This window comes from Petaurus breviceps, unplaced genomic scaffold (genome assembly GCF_028583685.1).
Source record: "Petaurus breviceps papuanus isolate PSGF00001 unplaced genomic scaffold, PetGlider_PUasm1.0 79, whole genome shotgun sequence".
NCBI lineage: Eukaryota > Metazoa > Chordata > Mammalia > Diprotodontia > Petauridae > Petaurus > Petaurus breviceps.
This window is the reverse complement of record NW_027186523.1, coordinates 14,298,551-14,317,245: the sequence shown is the minus strand read 5'-3', so window position 1 is coordinate 14,317,245 and position 18,695 is coordinate 14,298,551. Positions and strand designations below refer to the sequence as shown.

Sequence of the window (18,695 nt, the reverse complement as noted above, 5' to 3'; positions counted from 1 at the left end):
GTGTCTGAGGCTGGATCCAAAACCAGGTCCTCCTGACTCCAGAGCCAGTGCTCTATTCACTGCACCACCTAGCTGCCCTGGGAAGGTAGATGTAATGTAATGCCAAGGAAAGGCAACTTCCCAAGGTTCAAAATACCAGCATAGGTGCTCTCCATTTTATTCAGTGACAAATTAAGAACAGAGAAGATCAAAATATTGATGGGGTACCTGGGGTCATTCAAAATACAGCATTTACTAAGTGTGAGTAAATAATCTCCAAGTACTACCCCACCCCAGGACCTTCCATTGATTCAATCAATTACAAAGTCCCTGTTCTAAATACTACTCCACCCCTAGGCTGTACCTTCATTTAGTCCATCACAAAGCCCCTCTTCTTAAATGGAGATTAGTTTCCAATCATAAGTAAAGTACATTCATTTGTTCAATCATAGAACACAAAAAGGTCAAAAGTTCCCCACCCCTGGATCACTATTGAATCTACCCCAGAGTTACAACAAGTTTAAGCACAGCACTTAATACCTAAATAGAGGTCTTTTCTTCATCTTGACATGAGGCAAGTTCTCATCAATCTTTGTTCCTGGCGAGACAAAGCTTAGCAAGTCCACAAGATACATTGCCAGTCTCTTCATTAATTCATTCTCTGTCTGCAGAACAGTCCTAGGACCCCTGAAAACATTAGCAAAACCCTCTTCTAGGATTTCTGTAAATATACAACAAGAAAATCCTTCTTCAGGGCTTCGGAACCAACAGCAAGGTTCCAATGCCTCTGCAACAACAGCACTGTCCTTCACCAGTGGACAGTATTCACCTCTGTCTGCAGAACAGTCTCAGTAGCTCTGAACCAACAGAAAGGTTCCAAAACTTCTGCAACAACAGGACTGTCCTTCACCAGTGGACAAATCTGGCAAAACAACATCAAAACAGACAAAGTACCAGCATAACAGCCATGTCTCCTCAGTCCTTGGCAGCTCTGGGTGGCAGCTCTCAAAAGTCCTGGGCAAATCAAAGTGGCCCTCAGAAATCCTCTCAGTCTCTCTCTGCCTCCAAAGGTGCTGCTTCCAAAAAGTTCTTCTGCCTCTCTCTTGTGTCTCTCCAAATTCACGTCACCAGCTCCTCCCAGTTCAGCACTCTCTTTTCACGTCAACAAGTCCATCCCACAAGTGGGATTAACAAGCTCTGGGTTTTAACACAATCAAACCAAAAACCAAGCCCATACAGGGGAATCTTTAAATTCCATTACTATTACAGTAGATTAAAGGAGAAAGTGGTTAAAAGCAAAATAGCCTTCTGAGGAGGAATAGGGCAAAAAGAGAGGAAGAAAAGGATAAATAGTGAAAAATAGAATGGAGGGAAATACACAGTTAGTAAGCATAACTGTGAGTGGGATAAACTCACCCATAAAATAGAAGAGGATAGCATAATGGATTAAAGATCAGAATCCAGCAATATGTAGTTTACAAAAACTTGAAATAGAGAGACACACAGATTTAAAATAAGTGGCTGGATGACAAAAACTGCTGGGAAAACTGGAATATAGTATGGCAGAAACTGGGCATAGACCATTATCTAACACCATATACCAAAATAAAGTCTAAATGGGTGCATGGTCTAGGTATAAAGGTTGATACTGTAAGCAGTCTCATAAAACAAGGAATAGTTTACCTGTCATATTTGTGGAGAGGGAAAGACTTTATGACTAAACAAGAATTAAAGAACATTATAAAATGTAAAATGGATAATTTTGACTACATGAAATTGAAAAGCTTCTGTACAAACAAAGCCAATGTAACCAAGATTAAGAGGGAGGTGGGAAATTGGGAAAGAATCTTTACAATCTATGTCTCTGACAAAGGACTCATTTCTAAAATATACAGAAAATTTAGTCAAATTTATAAGAATACAAGTCATTCCCCAATTGATAAATGGCCAAAGGCAATTTTCAGAAAAAGAAATTAAAGATATCTATAAGCACATGAAGAAATGCTCTAAATCACTATTGATTAGAGAAATGCAAATCAAAACAACTCTGAGGTACCACTTCTCACCAGTCAGATTGGCTAAGATGACAAAACAGGAAAATGACAAATGCTGGAGAGGAAGTGGGCAAATTGGAACACTAATGCATTGCTGGTGGAATTGTGAAGTGATTCAGCCTTTCTGGAGAGCAATCTGGAATTATGCCCAAAGGGCTGTAAATACTTTCATATCCTTTGACCCAGCAATACCACTCCTAGGGTTATATCCCAAAGAGATCATAGAAGTTGGAGGAAGACCCATCTGTACAAAAATGTTTATAGCAGCTCATTTTGTAGTGCAAAGAATTGGAAATTAAGGGGGTGCCCATCAGTTGGGGAATGGATGAACAATTTGTGGTATACGCATGTCATGGAATACTATTGTGCTATAAGAAACGAGGAGCAGATGGTCTTCATATTTACCTGGAGAGGCTTATACGAACTGATGCTAAGAGAGAAGAGTAGAACCAGGAGAAATTTGTACACAATTACAGACACAATGTATGTATGATGACCAACTTTGATAGACTGGACTCTTCTCAGCGATGCAGTGATATAAGTCAATCCCAAAAGACTCATGATGGAGAGAAATGTGTGCATCCAGAGAAAGAACTAGAAAGAACTGAGTTTATATACAGATGGAAGCAAAATACCTGATCTTTTTCCTTTTCTTGTTTGGTTTTATGTCCTCTTTACCATTTTTCATTCCATCTGATACAATCTGTCTTTATAACCTGACTAATGTATAACGTGAAAGTATTTACAGATCCTATACTTGACTATATGCTGCCATGGGGGAGGAGGGGAGGGAGGGGGACAAAATGTGAAACTCAAGGAATTGTGGAATTGATTCCTGTAAACTAAAAGGAAATAAACAAATTAATTAAAAAAAATAAAGTCCATTATAAAAAAAATAATAAGTGGCTGGAGCAGAATCTATTATGTTTCAGCTGAGGTTGGAAAAAAAGCAGGGGTAACAATCACGATCTCAGACAAAACAAAGGCAAAAATAGATCTAATTAAAAGAGATAAGCAGGGAAACTACATTTTGCTAAAAGATACCACATATAATGAAGTTATATCAGTAGTAAACATATATGCAACAAATGGCATAGCATCCAAATTCTTAAAGGAAAAGTTAAATAAGTTACAGGAGGAAATAAATAGTAAAATTATACTAGAAGGACCTCAACTTTTCCTTCTCAGAACTAGATAAATCTAACTATAAAATAAATAAGAAAGAAGATGAGGAGATAAATAGAATTTTAGAAAAGTTAGATATTGAGAAAATTGAGTGGGAATAGAAAGGAATATACCTTTTTCTCAGTTGTATATGACTGTACAAAAATATTCCATATTTTAGGGCATAAAAATTTCACAACCAAGTGCAGAAAAGCAGAAATATTAAATGTATCCTTTTCAGATCATAATGCAATTAAAATTTCATTCAATAAAAGGCCATGGAAACACAGATTAGAATTAATTAGAAATTAAACAATCTAATCTTAAAGAACGAATGGGTCAAAGAGCAAATCATAGGAACAATGAATAATTTCATTAAAGAGAATTACTACAATGAGACAACATATCAAAATTTATGGGATGCAGCCAAAGCAATTAAGGATAAAAATTATATCACTAAACATTTACATCAGTAGGATAGAGAAGAAGCAGATAAATTAATTGGGCATGCAACTAAATATACTAGAAAAAGAACAGATTTAAAATTCCCAATTAAACAGCAAATTGAAAATCCTGAAAATCAAAGGAGAGATGAATAAAATTGAAAGAAAAATGTTGAACTAATTAAATAAAAAGAGGAGCTGGTTTCATGAAAAAAAATAATCCTGTCAGAAAATGAAGGACTGAAGATAAAGAAGGAAAAGGATTTGATTAGGACATTTTGAATCTCTCTTTGATGAATGAAAAGTCCAAGAGACTAATTTGAGGGTAATTAATAATCAATTTATTAATTATGGCTAGCAAATAATCAATAAAATGAGGTCAGTGTCCTTCTCAGAAGTCAAGGACAAAACTGAACTTACCTGCGGAAAAGTGGGTGCTCCTGACAGGTGGAAATCAACTCTGATTGGTTAACAATTAATGAGAGAATAAATATTGGTATGAGAGATATGATTTTGATCATGCCACTCTTGGACAAAGAGACTCATCTCCACATGCAGATCATTTGCCTCTAGTAAGATATACAAAAGGATCTATCCCCCACCCAAACCACTTCTGGAGTTGAACAGTGGGACAGTTCATCTGGATAAGATGGTCTTTATTCTTTTATCAGAACTAAGTTTTCCCATTTGGGTGGGCTCCCATCCAAGACTGAACCTAATCTCATCATCAGCACTGTCCTTCAAAGGCTACTTTGACCTAGTAACTAAATGAAGAAATAGAAAGGAGGAAAAAACTGGATCCCTGACATTAATTGGTTATTAACAATTTCCCTGTCACTTTGCATGTCGAATCCATCACTTTGTCAGAAGGTGGGTGGCATGTTTTATCATTGGTCCTCCAGAATCATGGTTGGTCACTACACTGATCAGAGTTCATACAGACAATGCTTTTTAAATTCACTTTCTTGGGTGTCTCTTTATCAAAGGTCCTGGCAGTGGGACTGGATTAGAAGGTCCTGTTAAAACACAAATTTCAGTAACCTCATGATACAGATTCATCATTTCCTTTCCTCTTATTCTCTGTGCTCAAGATCTTAGGACACTAGGCAAGATAGCTTGTCTTTCTTTCCAAAGCTACATACAGAACACTAAGAAACACAGACACACAAACAAAGCTATCCAAAGACACCAGCCTCTGTCTTCCATTATGAGTAGGTCCTATCTAGCTCTTGTTCACTCTTTTCTCAACAGAAAACAAGCTCTGCAGCAGCCATATGATTGCTTAGCCTCAGACACCAGCAGGGAAGCCCTGCTTTTCCTCAATTTTATGCATTACCTGCAGGTAGCACAGCAGTGGCAAAATCAGCTGCAGCTCTTGTCTTCCTCTCCGGATAGCTCAGTTTTCTTTACTATGATAATATGCTTGTTTGTTGGCTAGTGAAACAGTAACTGGGCCTCACTTGAAGTACTTAGAGGAGGGGCTTGGTTAGGTAGACCAGGGACAGCTAACTAGGTTGCTGAGCATCCTGAAGACTTAAGCACAGAGAATACTAAAGAGATGATTCTATGACAAGGTCATGGAAAGCTGTGTTCTTATACAACCTACTAATAATCTAGTCCCATTGCCAGGGCCCTGTGACTTTTTGATAAAGGAACACAAAAGAATAAGTTTAATGAAGGATTTTCAAATTTGATGCTGCAGGCCATATTTGCTTCCTTAAATTCCCTTTTAATTGACTGGAGATCAATCTGATGTTCAGTTGATGAAACTCTTATCTATGTTTAATGGGGGACTGGTACATGTGCATAGTGTCTCCTAACAATCCTTATGTGGAAGGGTTTGGGGATCCTGCCTTTGGGAGAGTCATGATGAAATATAATAGAAGTATCTTGGAGAGACTTGCAGAGGCCTGTATATACATCCTATAATTGATTCTAGTCTGTGAACCAAATGCTAGACAAGAGTCTTTTTGATTGGCTACAATAGAAGAACTAGAATCAGGGATGCCCTCAGAAGGCCTCAGTTTGCTTTGGCCTTCTCTTTTGGTGGATCTCTGATCTACATTTGATTCCTTCTCTGATGGCATTCCTCAAAAGAGATTATTTCTAAGGAAAGAGGCCATGGGCCCTCCATGAACATAGACTTTGGCTCTTTGTTCTTTCATTTCAGGTGGAGGAATTGAAGGCTATGACATTTTGATTTCTGAAAGACCAGGAGAGGGGTGGCTAGGTGGCACAGTGAACAAAGCACTGGCCTGGAATCAGGAGGACCTAAGTTCAAATCTGACCTCAGACACTTAACACTTACTAGCTGTGTGACCTTGGGCAAGTCACTTAATCCCAATTGCTCTGCCTTCCCACCTCCAAAAAAGCAGGGAAAAAAAAAAGATCAGGAGAGAAAAGCATCTGAGTGTACTGGTGTCGAGGAATACAAGAGTTTGGGAGTTGAATTTATAACAGGTTTTATAGCCACCCTAACCTCAATGTACAAAGACCAATCCCTAGATCAAGGTCAGGGGTAGCTGAGATGAGAGTTTATCAATTGGTGATGCCACACTTGCATGTAGACTTTGTGGGACCAATGCTATGCCAAAACTATGCTAAGTCTGAGCCTACTTTCCCCAGAGATAGGAGAGAGTAATGTCCTCCAGATGCTGGAGGACAGAAATATTAGTACTTTTGTTCTTACTCTATCTTCAAGATAAATATCCCTTTATAAAAATTAATTGATGTTAATTGGTTAAATGGAATTGAGTGCAAACACAGACTGGTGGCCAACAAGGGAGGGGGGAAAATACAGCCAGTGAGAGGCTCAAGCTGATATCATTACATAAGAGATAGCTGATTCTTCATGGACACCCTCTAGATAGGAAGATGTAGCTGACCTTGTTGAGGAAGAGTGAGTTCAGAGCACACTTGGTAGGCATGCATTCAAACTTAACTCTACTCTTAAATGAAAAAAGAGGTACTTCAGTTCTTGTCTGGGCCAAAGAGTTTCTGAGCATTATGGAGCAACAGAAACTAAATGCCATGTATTATAATCTAAAGATGATTAAGTATCATGCTATATAAGTGAAATAAATATTTCCAAATAGCCTTTTCAACTTTTCTTTGAGAGCAAATTTGAGTAGCTATGGAGTTTATTTCAGGATGAAGGATTTACCTTATGTTTTAGAATGACTATTTTATAAGCTTTAAATTTTCAAATGAAATCTTTTAAACTAGAGCAATATGTAGAAACTCATTGAATATTTAGGAGTAAAAAAAAAAAAAGATTAAAAGGGGTGGCTAGGTGGCGCAGTGAATAGAGCACCGGCCCTGGAGTCAGGAGGACCTGGGTTCGGATCTGGCCTCAGACACTTAACACACAAAAAAACTAGCCATGTGACCTTGGCCAAGTCACTTAACCCCAACTGCCCTCTAAAAAGCAAAAAAAAAAAAAAGATTGAATAATTAGGAGTATAGTATGTGTGTAAATAGGATTCATAAGTACTTTTCAAAAACCAAATAGATGTTTAGATAATCCCAATCTCACATATATATATTTTAAAGAGCTTCTGTCCATAGATTTATAGAAATATAACTTTAAAAGAATGAGGTTTAGCAATTCATATGAAAATAAAACTAAAGATATTAAGGAAAGGCTATATCTTAGACACATCTTTCACCCATCACTATTGTTGTTGTTCAGTCATTTTTCATTTGTGTTTGACTTTTCATGACTCTATTTGGGGTGTTTTGGCGGGGAGGGGTAGAGATAACAGAGTGATTTGCCCTGTCATTCTCTAGTTTATTTTATAGATGAGGAAACTGAGGCAAACAGGGTTAAATGACTTGCCCAGGGTCACACAGCTTGTAAGTCTGAGGTCAAATTTGAACTCAGGAAGATGAGTGTTCCTGACTCTGGGCCTGGCACTCTAGGCTCAACTAATGTTTATTTTATGACTCTTAAAGTTACTTAAATTTGAAAGACTTTATTGGGCAGGCTCCAAAGGGTTAACGTCATTCTATTTCTCAAAGGAAGAAGTATACATTAACATAATTTGAAGGAAAGAAGCAATTTAATAGAGAAAAAAAATAACTTTTAATTCCTCAGTATTGTTTGCAAAAGGACACTCTTTAAAAAATATAGTTTGACTTGTTTTCTAATTTTGCATTTATCTTGTTAATTTTACAAAATGATTTATACTGAAGATTGTTATTCTATTTGTTTAAAAATATTTTAAATAATAAAATAGCACTTTATAACAATCAAAATATGTTTGTAAAATCTTTTAGTTACTAATAGCAGAAATCATAATGTAGACAAGGGCAAATGTTTTATATCACTAAAACAGAAACAAAATACCATAGAGTCTTGGGATCTCTCTGAAATTCCAAACAAATTTTTGAAGACTTACCATTACTTTGTAACAAAACACTACTGGTTAGGACATAAGCAGAGAATGGAAGAACTGTGGGGTGAGATCTAAAAAATTGCTGAATGGGGAGTTGGCACGGAAGCTATAAGTAGGTTGGGCAGAAAAAATCCTTTAGATGCTCTGAGATAAAATTACAAACAATGCACTATGGCTGAGATGTAATTACAAACAATGCACTGTGGCTGAGATTCAATGACAAACCACATGCCATGGCCACATAGCAGCAACCAGGGATGTTGTGTGATTGTAAGCCATAGAACGTTGTAGTCTCTGAAGAATTAAAAATGAGTATTGATCAGTGGATATTGGAAAGGTGTGTGATGGATGTGAGTAGGATGCAATGCATCATAAGGTAGGAAGTGTGAATAAATATTAGAATGAAGGATGCTATTAAGGAGACGGACTCCTTAATAAAGGACATCCTATATTACGTCCTAATATAGGACTTCCTATAAAGAAGATGGATTCACAAGGCAAGAGTAAGAGATAACCAATGGATAACCCATGTTGTGCTCAAATAATATCATTATAATGTGAGGAGAACATTAGGAAAGACCACAGGTGGACTCTCTATGGGCTAAGAAGAACAAGAATTTCACAGGATGGGGAAGTGAGGATAGAGTATAATTTGCATTATTGGAGGAAATATTCATATATATACATATACATATATGTATGTGTGTGTGTGTGTATTCCTTTTTGGATGGGAGAAGGCAGGGCAGTTGGGGTTAAGTGACTTGTCCAAGGTCACACGGCTAGTAAGTGTTAAGTGTTTGAGGCCGGATTTGAACTCAGGTCCTCCTGACTCTAGGGCTGGTTCTCTATTCACTGTGCCATCTAGCTGCCCCAGGAATATTCATATTGATGACATAATGAATCCATTTGCTTTTTAAAGCATGGCATAGCTATGGATTCCTGTAAAATGATTATGACAAACTGAATTGGGATTCAGAAATGGTTAACTCAAGTAAAAGTTTGCTGGCAACTTACTGAGAGATAGCCTCTGCTTATAGTCTATAATTATAGCCACAGGATATTTTTTTATAGACAATATAGAAGGATCTATTGGTTTTACATCTGTTATTTCATCCATACCTACACATGCAAGATGACTGTTGCAGAAATTTTAGCGTACATATCCACACAACATGTATGTGTGTTTGTATTTCTGTGTGTGTAACAGAGATGTACTGCATATGCACACAGAGATACATGCACACACACATTTTACATATATATATATATATATATATATATATCACATGGTCATTGGAACTAATTTACCCTCAATAGCAGAGCACTTATTTGTTACAGGATGTGGGGATCTATTAAAGTTGTAGGAACTAATTTCTGTTCTGCTAGGCTCTTCATTAGCTTATATTCCTCTTCCCTGAGAAAAATCTACCTACACATTTTCTTTAAAAAGCTATTTGACAATGAAGCAGTTCCAGTTGTTAACTATTGTAACAAAATCCATGCATCTATGTTTTGTGAGTGATAGTATGGGAATAAAGATAGAATTATTTGCTTTTAAGATTTTTTAAATTTTCATTTTTTTTAACCACTAATTGTACTGTGGGCTCCAGTTAATATAGAATTCCACAGGGATTTAAACATATGCTGTTACCTTTGGCAAAAGTTTTTCAGCGTAATCATTAGAATTATATATAACCGTTTCAAAAAATGAAATCCAGATGTCAGTCTATCTTTATTTCCTGGTGGTGTATTGGTCTGTAGCTCCAGAGCTCTTTTATTTGTTAAATGTAATTTTAAATTTGATAAGACATTAAATAGTTATTTTTTATGTCTTTCTACTTTTGGGGGGGCTCTGAGTTCCTATCCTTTTTCCAACTGGAAACGAACCACTGTTCCTTCAGTTTAGATAGATAGATAAATCATTTACTAAGTATTTATTGTGTGCCAGACACTTAAGTAGAGTCCGGGCCATACAAATATAGGCAAAAAGATAGTCCCTACTCTCAAGAAGCTTACATTCTAATAGAGGAAGACAATATATAAAAGACAGATCAGAAGCAGGGGGAGGAAAGAGTTTCTAGAAGGGAGCAGAGGTAGAAAATCTCTGATAGTCAGGAGAGAAGTGGAGAGAAGCTTAGGGGTGTTTTAAGATCTGGCACAGCATACTTGAGTACAAGTAAAATTAAATGTAGAGTTATCAAGTATTGAAATACATTCACCTTTCTATAAGAAATCATTCTGGTATATAACTTTATTTCCCAACTATCTTTTAGTATACTCTTAAGAATAACTTTATGGTTAGACTTCTTTTTCTTTTCAAAAGCCTTCAGAAGAATAATTTTAAAAACACTAACAAGTGTTTTAAGTTAACAAATGCTTTAAGTCATACTAAAAGCAGACATTGTGAAGGATTACCTGCCACTGGCACTTCTTTGAGGAAAGGAGGTCATTTAGATTTTTTTGGGAGTTCTAATAATATTACAGGGTCAAGTCTTCATTAAAAAGTAAAGTAAAGAATTGAGGCAATAATCCATATAACATAGCCATGAACTAGTATAACATTTCTGCTTAATTGCCTGTGTAATTTATTTATTTGAAAATACATTTTGTTGATGCCTTTGGTTTTTACATCACAGTAATTTCTGAGTATGCATTATCCCCTCCCCCAACTCTAAAGAATGAAACTATCCTTTGCAACAAAGAAAAGCAGTTAAGAACTTGCTGAATTGAACAATGTGTACAACATTCTCTAACCCAGTAGTGCTCCTATCTTTGCAGAGAATGAAGAGGTAGTTTTCATTATCTGCTTTCTGGAACCACAATTGCTTTTTTTCTTTTATGCATAATTTGACTTCCTTAATTATATTTGCATGTTGTAGTCATGTTGTATGTGGTTACTCTGTTTCTGTTTATTTTACTCTGTATTAGTTCACAGAAATCTTCCCATGTTTCTCTGGTTCCTTGAATCTATCATTTTTTCAAGACACAATAATATTCTATTACATTAATATAAGAATTTGTAAATCCTTTTCCTTCACCTGGGCAATTCAGGCATGTGTCTCAATACAACTTGTATGTCCTGAGATACTGGAATAAAGTACCTTAAAATTTCTCTTAGGGTAGACCTAATAAATCATTATGAGCCACATAGTATCCCCATTAAATCATTTAGCCACAGAAGCATAATTTAGGATATTTTGTGTTTGATAGTGGTGCCCCTTAAATGTTTCCACTTCATTATGCACTTCTAGGGGCTTTACTAAGTGGATATAAAAAGAGAAAAAGGTAAAGTCTCTGACTTCAAGGAGCTCATATTCTACTGGGAGGATACCACATGTCAAATTATATGTATATAAATACATACATATACATACATACATACATGAACTAAATAATAATGGTGAGTCAGAGATGGAGAAGAGAAGGGATTGCATTTTAGGTATGGGAGATAGTGCTATGGCAAGGAGATGAAAAATGGAATGTAGTATATAAGGAACAGTGAGAAAGAAGGTCAGGTTCACTGGAATATAGAGTGTGTGAAGGAAGGTAGTATGTAATAAACCTGAGACAAGTTGGGAAAAGATGTAAATATCAAGCAGAGAAGTCTATATAGTCAGCTTTTGTGGGGGTAACATTCCTAGAAAATGGTATGAAAATTTAAAAAATATGAATGTTAATACATTGAACCTAAGGGGAAATAGGGGGTTAGGTTCCTGTGACCACCAAAAACTATAATCTTTTGCTAGAGATTGCCAAAAATATACTTTTTTTGCATATAATTCTTTATAATAAAACATAAAGTCTGACAGCATGCTCTTTTTTAAACACAGTAACCATGAAATAACACATAAAATATAGTATACAAAATAAAACTGGTAACATACAAAGCATCTCAATAAAAAAATCATGCTAACATATCAATTAAAAAAGAAAATTGATCTCAGACAATATTCACTTTTCATGATACATGAAATCTATAGTACCATGAATACTTTTCTTCTATTTGTGGCTATAATGAATCATCAATTCCTTAATACCAAACTGCTAGCTAAGCAGCTATAGCCATTCAGCATGGTTTATCTAACACCTTTATTTTCTCACTAAATTGCATCATTGACTTTACACTCTTGGACTTAGAGACCAAAGGACTTGCACTATGCTTTGGGGACATAATTGCAACACCAAAGTTGAGTTTTAAAGGCAAACAATGAAAATATGCAATGAATGCACAGGGAGCTCTTTACAATGGTCGAGTGAACAAGACCAGTGAAGAGCCTGGTAGGATATCAGCCACTCCACAAACATGCATTACATCTATCATTTTTTTCTCTATTGTGCATACCATGAATGTATGTGGCTGCCAACATGAAAGTGAAAAATGATGTTATTAATAAAATCATATGAGTACTAGAAGTTACAAAAACTAAACATGTGAATGTTAAGGATTGACTATATTTATCCCTAGATGTAAAAGGTACCACAGGAATTCATGGAGTCTGAAGTGATATAATCTGACTTACACTTAGGAAAATTGCTTTGTCATGTACATGAAGGGTGGATTGGAAGTGGAGAGACTTGGGGCAGGAAGATCAATTAGGAGACCTTTGCAATAGTTCAGGAATGTAGTGATAACAACCTGAACCAGGGTTATGTGGGTTAAGAGAAAGAGACTGATATTGGAGATCTTGTGAATATAGAAAGAATAAGATTTGAAAATTGCTTGGATGTTGGTTGAAGGTAAAGAGTCAAAAATGACACTGAAGTTATCAACCTGTGTAACTGAAAGGATGATGGTGCCCTTAACAATAATCAGAAAGATCAGGAAAGAAGAGGGTTTGAATAATGGGTTTTATTTTGAATATGTTGAGTTTGAGATGCCCATAGGACTCCAAGTTTGAAATATTCAATAGACAGTTGGTGATGTGCAATGAGAGCTCAACAGAGAGACTGGGGCTGGATATACAGAGTTGTAAATTATTTGCAGAGTGATGATAATTAAACAGTTACTGTCTGATGAGTTTTTGAGAGAGGGAGTGTAGAGAGAAGATGGCCTAGGACAGACCTTTGATACACACTTAGAGTTACTGGGAGTGATAGAGATGGTATTCTAGCAAAGGAGACAATGAAGGAATAGCTAGGCAAGAAGAGAATGCAGAGAGAGCAGTGTCACAAAATCCCCGAGAAAGGACAATCCAGGAGAAAAAAAGGGGTATCAAATGATTAGGGGAGGTAAGAAATGAGATTTGAAAAAAAAAAACCATTAGATTAGATAATAAAGAGATCATTGGTAATTTTGTCAAATGGATAAAGGTTGAGGAGTGAGAGGAGATGAAATGTGGATCAACTAATATAGACAATTTATTCTAAGAGTCTAGCTGAGAGAGGAGAGACAAGGGGTGATAGCATGAGACAATGGTAGGATCTAGTGAGGGGTTTTTTAAGGGTATGGAAGACTCAGTAGTGTTTGTTGTTGCTTGCCCTTCATTCTCTAGGACTATCATGACATCAGAGAGATGGTGCCATGACTTGTAAGTGAATTGGATTTAAGTGAGGGAGGGCTGTGCAAGGTCACCAGCCTTACTTTCTCTTCTGAGCCATCTGGGTGCAGTAGTAAGATATAGATCAGAATGACTGGAGATGGACCCCCCAGGATTTGTGACATACAGACTCACATCATCTGGACTATTGTAAATAGCCTGCTGGCAGGTCTGCCTCTTTCAAGTCTCACCCCAGTCCAATACACTTTCTATTTAGCAACCAAAAGGATTTTCCCAAAGCCCTGGTTTAACCATATCATTACCTTCCTCAATAAACTCCAGGGGTTCCTTATTACCTCCAAGATCAAGTAGAAAATATTCTTTTTTACATTCAAAGTCCTTCATCACCTACCCCATCCTACCTTTCCAGTCTTCTTATCCCTTTTTTCTTATCACATACTCTGATCCAGTGACACTGGCCTCCTTGCTGTTATATGAGCAAGATACTTTATCTCTCATGTTCTAAGCTTTTTTCTCTGCCTGTTCCCAAAGCCTGGAACACTTTCTCTGCTTTAACTTCTGTCTTTCTTTAATTTCCAATTAAAATCCCATCTTATACTATAAGCCTTCCCCAACCCCTCTTAATTCTAGCACCTTTTCTCTCTTAATCATTTCCCATTTGTCTTGTGTATAACTTGCTTCTTATATATTGTTTGCATATTGTCTTCTTCATAGATTTTAAGCTCCTGGAGGGCAATGTCTTTTGCCTCTTTTTGTATCCCTAGTGCTGAGCACAATGCTTGGTACAAAGCAGGTACTTAATAAATGTTTATTGACTGATGTAGAGAAGAGGAAAAAAAGGGAGCTTACAAGGAAAATGACCTCTATTTTCTTAGTGAACTATAAGTAAAATCCTCAGCTGAGAGTGTGGGGGAAGCTAATGAGATGAGACATTTGGGGCAAGAATTGTATAGCCATAGTGGGGAATGAGATTAGGGAATCAATTAGGGAAGAGTAAAAGGACTAATATATAAACAAGGACTCAGTTGAGTTTAGATAGCATAAATTTGTGGTTAGATTTAGTTAGAACAGTTGCATGACTATCACAGAGGAGGTAGATGGTGGGAGTGATCTAAAATTTGATTTTGGCAAGACATGAGTAATGAAAGGACTAATGAACAAGGAAGGGATTTGAGAGTACAGGAGAATCTAGAGTTGAAGCAGTTAACTAAAGGATTGAGATTGGGAAGGGAGAAGTCAGAACAAGAATGACAGCCTAGAAAATAGAGACTAGAGGGATTTCAGCTCCTGGTGAAGACAAAGAACAAGTTTAAGAAGCAAGGCATAGAAAGAGATGTAATGATAGGTTATGACTGGACGAAAGAATTTCATGGTTCATTGTGGACATGGAATTTTTGTAGGTTATGAAAAGGCAAGGGTGTGATGTGTGCTGATTTGGTAAAGTGGAGGAATAGGTCATGGGACTTGAGTATATTGACAAACTAGGTTTGAGTATTTAAGAGAATGGAAGCATATGTGCTGAACTTTTTTAGAATAAGAGCAGGAGGTAAGGAAGACAGGAAAATTGTAAGCCAGATTCATAATCAAACTGAAACTCGAGAAAGGAGGGGAAATTATTTGGGGTCTGGTAAATAAAAGTTATAAAGATCTAAATTGGGTAACAAATTTGGATAGAACAAAACTCAAATGAGGGGGTTGCTGAGGGATGGTGGCAAGGGATAAAGTCTGGAAGTGGTCATGGAAATCAGGGAATGTCCCAATTCTCTGTCTAGGGCTAATGTTTGGGGTAGTGGTGGTGGTATGAGGGGCAGTATTAACTAACATTTATATATTCCTTTAAGGATTTGGAAAATGCTTTAAATATATTATCTCACTTGATCCTCATAACAGCTCTGTGAGGAAGGTGTTGTCCCAAATTCAAGATGAGAAAACATGCTGTGAGAAGTTAAGTGACTTATCCATGGTCAAATTGCCAGTAAGTGCCTGAGGCAGAATTTGAATTTAGCTAGTACTGAAAAGCGTGGCTAGGGATAAAGTGGAATGAGGAAAGGGGTGGTGGTGGCAGTGGTTGTAAAACCAGGTATCTGTGAGTGCCGAAAGACTGAAGGAACATGAGCAGTAAAAAAGCTAACTAGGAGACAGTAGCATTATAAAAACCCAGCAGTGGGAAAAGAGATGAATACTTTCTAAATGTTTAGAGCAGGGCCCTTAGAGGTGCTGCAGTAATAATCACTGTAATTGCTAATTTAACTGTTAGAACTTTGTGAATCCTGTGATACTGAAGTGGCAACCAGGGTTGGGAGGGCGGCTTATGGTGAGCAAAAAGTCCCTGACAACTTGTGTCTCCCCTAAACCTCCAAGACCACACCCTAAGGCAAGACTGCCTTACTAATTGGTGCCAATGTTAGTAAACCCCGAAATAGTTATACTAACCATGAAAGTCATTGCTTGTTCATGTGCAGTGATTAGTATATTTAGGGTGGACCAAAAGGAAAACTGTTATACAAATTATTCTTTGTAGTTATCAGGTTTTCTAAAGAGGCGATGTGGTGTAGTGCAGAGAGCCTTGAAGCCAGAAAGTCTTGGGCTCAAGTCCCCTCTGACACACGGTGGCATGATCGTGAGCAAGTCACTTAACCCTCAGTGCTGTAGGACAGTGGTTCTCAAACTTTTTGGTCTCAGAATCCCTTCCACAATCTTAAAAGTCCTCCCTACCAATGGCTTTTGTTTGTAGATTTTAGCTACTAATATTTACTGAATTTGAAATTAAAACATCATTATGAAAGTAGTTTTGATTTTGTGGTGACCCCCAGTGGTCCTGAGACCACACTTTGAAAACTGATGCTTTAGGTTTAGGTGTAGGGAACCTTCAGCCTCTAAGCCACATGTGACCTTCTAGGTTCTTGGATTTGGCTTTTTGACTGAGTCCAAGTTTTACAGAATAAATCCTTTTATTAAGGGGATTTGTTCAGTGAAGTTTGGATTCAGTAAAAGGACTGCGCTTAAGGACCTAGAGGGCCATGTACAGTCTGGGGGCCTCCGGTTCCCCACCTCTGGGCTACTCTAAGTTGCATTTTAAGGAGATTCCTGATTAGAGAATTTCCAATACCAGTGCAATCATAGGTCCATTCTCTGTTTTCCCCTAGCCCCTACTCATCTTTTAAAGCACACAACAGGAATGCCATTTATATTATTTGGATTTTAGAGAAAAGATGAAAGGATGAATGAAAAAAAATTATCACCTGGTGACAAGCACTATACCAATTATTGATACAATGTACAAAAGAGTGCCCTCAAGGAGCTTACATTCTAATTGGGGAAAACAACACTGTATGTTGCTTCTGGATATGTTTTCCTCCACAGTAAATCAGAAAAGAAAACCAACATGGACAGCGGGTTCCTAGAATGAAGAGGCCCTTAAATTACCACATTCACCCTATCTTTTCCAACTTCTCCAACATAAATAATTCAACTGTCATTTAATTACAGTGCTGGAAAATTTACATCATTCATCTTCAAATGTATCATCCCCTAAGTGGAAGACTCTTGAAAAATTTCCATGATACAAAAGACAAGCTGACCCAGAGAAAGTCAGTTTTTATTTGAAAAACTGTAAACAATATGCTATTGCATATGGTTTCAAAATGCTTTCAATACTTGCCTGATAAAGGCATGAATAAGAGTAATGAATTGAAGAAATTTTATGCTACTATAGATAAGGGTCTGAAAGGAAGAAGCTGGAGGCCTTCCCTTTCTACCAGGCCACCCAACAGATCTCGAGGCTTTTGAAAGCCGGTGACCTCCCCTGCCTGGAATGGGAGGTCTAATTTTCTACTCCGCCTCCTGGCTGCCTTCAACTTCCTGCTAAAAAATCGCACTTTCTGCAAAAAACTTTTCCATCTTCCTTAATCTTAGTGCCTTCCCTCGGGGATTATCTACAAGTTATCCGGCATATATGCATTGTTGTGTCCAAGTTGTCTCCTCCTTTGGACTGGGAGCTCCTTGAGGGCAGCGACCCATTTTTGCTTTTCTTAGTTATATCCCATGTGCTTAACAGTACATATTAGGCACATAATAAATGCCTGTTAACCGATTTATTGGCCCGAGCTGAGAGCCCTCATTTCAACTAACAAGGGCCTGCTCTCTCCAGTGGGGGCCCTTTCCCATTTCCCACGCCCCAAGAGCGCAGCCCAGCCTGGGTCAATCTCTTCCTCCCTACAAACAGCGGCCGAGCCCCAGCCGCGCTTCTGCACGCGGGCCGAGCCTGACTCCCGGGGCCGCACATCACCTGCACAGGCCGTGAAAGAGGGAGGGGTGAGAATTCGAGAGCGAGGCCACCGGGAGCAGGGAGGGACGGGGGTGGGAATGCTCTGGACAGCGCCAAAATGGCGACGGCTGCGGCCGCGGCGCCTACGACGGCGGTTAGTAGCGGCCGGCAGGGCAGGGGCGGGGCCGGGCCCGGGGCCGGGTAAGGGGGCGGGGTCACCGGGCTGGGGGGGGGGGGGGGGTGGGGCCCGGGGGCGGGGAGGAGGGAGGCCGAGGTGGGGGGAAGCGCCGTTTCCATAGCGGCCGCAGGAGGTGTCGCGCCGGGGAACTTCCTGGTTCCCGGGCTCGCTCCCTGCCACAGCCGCTCCGCCGGGGATCCACTGGGAAGGGGAACAATGGGGCGGAGGAGACTGCAGTAGCACTCGCTGCCGCCCGCGGCCTGAAGACCTCCCCGCCTGCCTCCTCCGCCGACGGGACCGTCCCGAGGTAACTTGGTTGGCCTCTTCCCTCCCACCCAGACCTGCCCGGACCCCCCTCCCCCAGCCCCGCCTCTGAATGGGGACTTTGGAGCGAGCGCCCCCCCCCCCCCCCCCCCCCCCGGCCGCCGCCATTCCCCGACCCGCGTCCCCCCCCCCCCCTTCAGAGCCGGACGCCGCCATTCCCCGTCCCGGGGAGCCGAAGGATGAGGTTGTCGGCCGTGCCCAAGGTTGGGACGTTCCACCTCCCGGGCAGGGTCCGGGGATCCGGAGTTCCATGAAACGCGCGTACGCCTTCGTGTGAGCCTGAGTGTGTGCGAGTGTGAGTGTTAACGGGAGGGCGGGGGGGGGGGGGTGTCCTTTGTCCCCTCTGCGAGTCTCCGTTGGTGGGCTCGGAGGGGGTGTGATTGGCGGGTGG

At 39.0% G+C, this 18,695-nt stretch overlaps 1 protein-coding gene across 4 annotated transcripts in view; it reads left to right on the top strand.

Annotated features, from left to right (window-relative positions):
• The first annotated feature begins 17,885 nt into the window (after window positions 1-17,885).
• LOC138175833 (USP6 N-terminal-like protein) overlaps window positions 17,886-18,695 on the top strand; it is a 201,909-nt gene continuing 201,099 nt past the window's right edge. The window contains exon 1 of one of the 4 annotated variants that reach the window (XM_069106384.1): window positions 17,886-17,956. The gene's annotated coding sequence lies outside the window, so the exon portion shown is untranslated. Of the gene's footprint in view, window positions 17,957-18,060; window positions 18,288-18,449; window positions 18,600-18,695 lie in introns of those variants that run through there. The other 3 variants (XM_069106381.1, XM_069106382.1, XM_069106383.1) reach the window with 3 other exon arrangements.